We start from the raw sequence: 6957 nt of genomic DNA on the forward strand, positions 1-6957 counted from the left end.
GAAGCTTCAAATGCTTATGATAAGAAGCGGCTTAAATTTGATTCTTTAAAGGCCATTTCTTTCCCCAAGAAGAGTTGCAATCAATCTTCTTCGTTGGCCTTCTCAAATTATCAAAAGCCCACTTTTTCTGAGGAGTCTTATAGTACAATGTCGCAGACAACTTCTCCGTTGTCTGTCCTTGAGATGGAGTCTTCAAGTACAGCCCCTGCAGTGAAAGATGCTTGTGTTAGCACCATTCTTGCTGAACAGAAAGATTTGGCTTCGCACATCAACGGTATTGGCACCAATGTTCAGCAAGAAGAGAAAGCTTTGGCTTTGAATATTCCCCCGCAAGTTGTGACAGATGTTAGAAAATCTGTAGTTAGAAACCCCCAATAACATATAATATAAGTATTTCTTGAAATGTGGCTGGAAATATAAAATCACTGTTAACAGTATTTTCGACAAAATGTCTCTATAATGTTTCACTTTGGTATTTCTGTATTGCTTGGCACTTGATATAATATATGTAATATATGTTTTGTTATTTTTTCAATTTTTTCATTTTTTTGCACACCAATCTGCTTTGTCACCGTTGGCTATTGATTCTTGAATTGGATATCTATGTCGCAAAATGTATGGAGATTGGATTGCCACAGCTCATATTTCTAGTTATTTTTTCCTAGGTAATGTTTAATTGTGTATTGCTTTTCATTGCAATAGTCTAGGTTTCGATCTTTATACTTCTTTTTTTTCTCCTACATTAGAATCCTAAATCATCTTAAGCAGATTGGTGTTGTATCTCATCAGTGTCACACATCTTAATGTTTTCAGTTTATACCTCATCTAATGAGTGGGGAGAGGCATGTCTTTGACCGCTTTGCTGTTATATTCTCAGTGGTGAATGTTTGGATTTATGCTCACCTACTTACTGTGGGTGGGGCATATAAGAACGCACCTATAAAAACTCAATTAAGCTGCCGAACAGATCGTGTGGACTTATAGGTGCTGCTCCATGGTAAGGCTAGTTGTTTATCTTCTAATTGATGTTTATGATTCCTGTTATGATGCTTTATGTGATCATGTGTTCGAGACAGTATACTATAAAAGTATACTCAAATAGGAAAAATCCATGCTAGTTAGCCTACTTTATGCAATAAGCTAGAATAAAGACTCTGGTGAATGCAAGGTTTAGTTGTTCTCCTGATAACTTAAGGATGCATGGAAAACCATTATGGGGTGTCATTGTTGATAGCTGTGACTTATTTTTCTTCTGGACATTTTCAGGATTAGAGTCCCATATCCATTTCAATAGGGAGCTCCCACATTCTTGTAGAGGTATTGTGCTTGTTAGTTGAAGCCTGAGATACATCATTAGACATTTGGATTGTTTCTCAAGGAACCATCAACTAGTCACTTCATATTGTTGTCTCCTGTTTTGTATCCGTTGCAGTATTTATGTGCTTGTGTCATGTTTAGTTTCTCTTCTTATGTAGCCGGTCCCACTCCCTAGATTGGAGGTTGGTTACGTTAGGTAGCTTGATAGTTAGCTTGAAGCAGTAAAACTTTTGTTTATTGGTTGAGTTGTTTCTACAAAATTTGTATGAAATATCTTATCCAAAGTTGTATTGACTTTTGAAGTAGGCACATTATTGCAGAATCTTTTTGATATTTCTATTGCAACACTTTCCTCCCTATTAATGGGATAAACCCTCACTTTTCTACATCCATCTTCGAACCTTATTACGAACCTAAGTAATATAATACTTGTATTCTATCTCCATGCAATTTTTTGTGTTTCTTAACCATTCTCCAAGTAGAGTTCACATTGCCTAGTTCATTTCCGGATTCTTTTACTTACACATATATATATTTTCATTGTTGTTTTAAGTATGAAGAGTTTGATGCTTTCATAATTGGCATTTTGTACTTTGCATAGCCACATCGATTCACTGGTTTCTTTGGCAGTTTTTAATGTGGATAGCTTCGCAAATTTATTGATCTCTTATGTACTTTTGAAATGTCAACAGCCCACTGGTGCCTTCATTACTGTGTCAAGGCATGCAAGTGCAAGTCCTTTGCCACCTTCTATTCTTAGTCGCGGTGTTGGTTGGCAGGTAAAATTGACTTAGTGATAATTTTGCCTATATAAGCCTTCATTAACACCTCAATGCTAAGCCTAAAAAACTCTAGATATGGCACAATTTTCCACTCAATTTTTACATGGGCCGCTTCCAAAATGAATAATTAGAATTAATGGCCTACTCAATATCGTTGAACCTCCCCCCAACTAAAAAGAATGGTATCATCTGGCATAGTAGTGGCATTTAACTAAAAAGATGGCTCTTTGTCTTGAAATGATGGGAAACTAATCTGCCATGTCACTTTGAATGCGATTCTTTTGGTCATGAATTCTGTTCATAAAGTACTTCTCCAAATTTGACTCTGTAATTGTTAATGTCCTATGTGTTCTAATCATCTTAATTCTGTTCTTTATCGAAGGGAGTGGCGGGCATATTGTTCTCTGGAATAATTGGAACTGGGATTGGATCCTCAGTATCAATGTAAGATTCTTGTGCAATAAATTTGTAAATTGTGTTGCAAATTTTCTTTCTTAATTAGCAGGGGAATAAAACTTGATTTTTCCTCCCATTCTACAGTGAAAATGCTGGTTTGTTAGCATTGACACGTGTTGGCAGCCGAAGAGTTGTGAAGATATCCGCTGGTTTCATGATTTTCTTTTCCATACTTTCTTAAGTTAGGTGTTTTGATGTCCGAATAATGCTAATAATCCATAGTTTAAGTGTTTAACCCATAGTAAATAAACCTTCATTTCCAAGTACATTTGTTAACCATAATTTACTATTCAGGGAAATTAAAAGCTGTCTTTGCCTCAATCCCAGCACCAATCATTGCAGCTCTGTATTGCATTTTCTTCGCCTACGTGGGTACGTGTTACCAAATGAAGAAGTCCCTATTTTATTCTAATTTTTCTTCTCAAATCATGAAGCAGTTCAAGTTCAATAATTTTTCTTTAATTGTGAATGAGTAGGTTTAGCAGGTCTCAGTTTCCTCTAGTTTTGCAATTTAAACAGCTTTAGAACGAAGTTCATCTTAGGCTTCTCGGTTTTCATGGGCTTATCAATACCAATGTATTTCAACGAGTATATAGCAGTTAACAGTTATGCTCCTGTCCACACCGGAGCAAGATGGGTATATGCAACTACCTCTGTCCTCTCCATAACCTTAAATCAGCTTCTTATTTCTCTATTAATTTGGTTCCATCTAAGGTTAGACTTCTTATTTGACAGTTCAATGACATGATCATTGCGCCTTTCTTGTCAGAAACATTTGTTGCCAGTATGTTGGCACTTTTCCTAGATGTCACACTGCATCGCAAAGACACTGCTACTAGGAAAGACCGGGGCATGCATTGGTGGGACAGGTTCTGGTTATTCAAGATGGATACGAGGAGCAAAGAGTTCTATTCCCTGCCCTTCAATCTCAGCAAGTTTTTCCCATCAATGTGATTCTTAGGTTGTAGTTTTTGAGGCAGTGTGATCCAAGTCATGAGCTAGCCGCCAATAGCTCATTGTGGGTAATTTTACTTTGATCATTAATTTCTTTACTATATTACTTCACCTCTTTTTCATTTTGTCTTTAATACAAAAAAACCATGTTTAGTATAGATGAATCTCTTGTTCTCACAGCATTATCTGGTGAGCAGTTTTTTATGATATTCCCCTTTTAATCTCCAGAAACAAACAGAAACAAAGACATATATCTATCTATCTATATATGCTAATACTTTTTCTTAGGAATCTGGAAATGGATGATTTCGTTTATGTACTAGTGTTTTCGAGAAGGTACATCCTGCTTTTACTATTTGGCCAGAACCTGAAACTCCATGAAGTTTCTCTTTCTTCTAATCACTTCCGGATGCTCCAACTTTTTGGCTTTTCTGATGAGTCTTTATAATGTCATATTTTCGGTAGCACTAGCCAATACATTTTCTGTCCTTACCTTGCAAATAATCCCATAGAAGAAGGCACCTAGTAGTGTTGTCAATCTCTTTAACCTTCTTAAGACTAAGACCACTTCCTTTCTTGGAAGAGAGACAGTTGATCGGTTCAGATTGGTTCTAATGTTGTTGGAAACATGATAATTGGAATGGCTCCAAGTTTTCTAAAAATCAATTCAATCTGAATATTATGCACCTCTAGCTTTTTTAGTTTTGTATAATAGTTTCATGCACTTTTCAGGAATTGAGCTACTTAATTATTTTCTACCCAGTTAAGTCATGCCAATTTTGGTAGCTCGCTAATTTTCAGAAGATTGTTACCTGAAAGTCTTTTGTTGTTTAGAGCAATGTCGAACAAATTGGCCAGATATTTAATTTTCGAACATATCCAAGTCGAAGAGCTTGATCAACTTACCAATAGCAGATGGAATGGATTCGAAGATTTTGGGTATGTTTGTGTCGTAGGACAGATGGCTAAAGATTATGGAACCCGTTTTGACCATCAAAAGGTTAAACGGGCAGGTTGACTAGTTTTTTTTTGGATGATTTTGACGAATCCGTTTTTGACTTAGAAAGAGCCCAGTTTGAGCATAAACGGCCTAACTCGCAAAATCGGAGCCAAGTTGTCGAGGTAGAGTGCCTTTTGGCCGAATTCAATCATTTAGGGCTCGGGAATTATGTTTTCCCAATTTTTAATATTTCAAGATTTTCGTTAGAAGACTGAATGGATTCAATTCACTTTCCTTTTTTGTATTTAGCTTTCTTTAGTAATTATGTAGGTTTTTTTTCCTTATTTTTTACAGAATTGCGTTGCAAGCTTCCTTACGTTTTTAGGGTTTGTTTTATGTTGTTAGGATTTTTATGTATTTATAAATACATGTATAATAGAAATCTCTGCGAATTCTCTTTTTCTTTGTGGATTCAAGGTACCACCTTGTGGATTTAAGGTAACCCTCGTTCCTTGTGAACATTTATCGTTTTCGCTTTCGTCAGTTTGGTATAGTTTTTTAATTACAGTATTAGGAGCAGGCACAATGTTAGACTAAACAGACAAATGAATCTCTTTCTGCCCAATGCTCTACATTTCGTAACGTTCTAAGTTCGTTTTCCAAAGAATGACAACAAATACTGATGAGCGCTGAAAAGTGCGCATTTAAACCCCTTAAGCTCAGGTATTCTAGGACCTTAATCTATCTTACTTTCCCGTTTTAGACTAATTTCATGTTATCGCCCTTTTTAGGTGGTTATCCCAAAAATAAGCTAATTCAGCCAAATAAGAGCTTAAAAGAAGCTAACTCAAGCTGGATGGAAGAAAGGAGCAAAGTGGAAGCAGATTAAAGCAAAGTGTGAAAATTCAACATGTTCGATTGATCTCAAGAATACTTCGATCGATCGAACTTTGTGGGATCCTTGGATAAGGACAAAAGAGCTTGGATCCATCTTAAAATGTCTAGATTGATAAACTTTCGATTGATTAAAGAATAATTCGATCAATCGAAAATTCATCGATCTAGACATTTCAAGATGGATCCAAGCTCTTTTGTCCTTATCCAAAGATCCCACAAAGTTCGATCGATCCAACAATTCTTAGATCGATCGAAAAGATTCCATCTTATCCTGTTGTACCACCCCACCTACCACTTTTGTCTCTTTCCCCAAAATATCTCAGATCTGTCCTTATCCAAAAAGGCGCCATCATGGGAGGATCGATCCAACCAAAGTTCGATAGATCTCAGCCAAGTTCGATCGATCTTAGCATAAGTTTGATCGATCGAACCCTCTCAAGTGCGAATTAAATCAATTTACAGCTCATTAAAAGTTGTCTCATGGTGCAATCATTGGAGGAGCCCTTGTGTACGAGCCTAGACCATTGGGTGTGATATTTGAGCTACCTATATAAGGATTATGAGCCATTTTTATGAGGAGTTCTTGGAGAATCCCTAGATACAACATTTGATATAGTCTTATAGAGGAAGAAAAGAGAAGAGGATGAGCTTAGAGACACATTCTTAGAAGGTTTTCCATCTACTTCAAGAAGAAGAACACTTCTACCATGGAGATAGCCCTTGAGGGTTAGAGGACACCATCCATAAGTGGCTAAACATCCTCTTGAGGCTAGAGTCAACCCTAAGCATGCTTTATTTACCTTGATTTATGTATTTTTTAGGGGATTTGGGTTGTAATACATGTTTTGACATCTTTATATACATAAATCTTATTTATTCAATGATTTGTGTGGTTTAATTCTTCCAATTGATCATTTCATTCTATCCATATATCTATGTATGCTAGAATAGATGTTCATGTGTTTATCTCTATCTCTTGTGTTGTTGATGCATGTCTATGTGTGTTGATGCTATAGATCTAGAGATTGTCAAGACATAGTGCTTAATAGAATGCTCTTGTGGTTTATTTGATGGTTCATACTCATTTCTTGATGGATTGTGCCTCTACTTTGTTTAATTAGTTTAATTTTCATGTCATTAGTTTAGATGTAGTGTCATTACCTTAGTTGTTAAATGGGAGGACATTCTATGTTTGTTGTTTGATGTTCCATACTTATGAATGCAAGTATTATATATCTCTAATTATGTGATGTGTTTGGATTGTGAGCTTAAAGGAAGGATTAAAGGCATAGTTTGATATATTGTGCTGTTCATTGTGTTGTGTAGATAATATATACTTAATTGGTCATACATGCTTGTTAAAACAACCACACACACTCACTATTGTTACAACATATGTTTTTCCCCTCATTAATTGTGAATTGAGTGTATAAAAAGGTGATGCTTAGTGGTGATCTCTAAGTCCTAAGACCTCTTTCTCTTGTTTTCTCTATCCTTTAATTACTTGTTTTATATTGAGCTTGTTTAATCGTAATTGTAGTTTAATCAACCAAACAACCTACCTTTGATCACTCGACCTACTAACCCTAAACATTATTTCCATTACTAGTA

General features: G+C 35.8%; 1 pseudogene; it reads left to right on the forward strand.

Annotated features, from left to right (window-relative positions):
* The first annotated feature begins 415 nt into the window (after nt 1-415).
* On the forward strand, nt 416-3509 carry LOC132288086 (nucleobase-ascorbate transporter 6-like; annotated as a pseudogene).
* Nucleotides 3510-6957: the final 3448 nt, after the last annotated feature.

Source organism: Cornus florida, unplaced genomic scaffold (genome assembly GCF_030987335.1).
Source record: "Cornus florida cultivar Cherokee Brave unplaced genomic scaffold, ASM3098733v1 CherokeeBrave_3.0.0_Hap2_Chr02, whole genome shotgun sequence".
Classification (NCBI taxonomy): Eukaryota; Viridiplantae; Streptophyta; class Magnoliopsida; order Cornales; family Cornaceae; genus Cornus; species Cornus florida.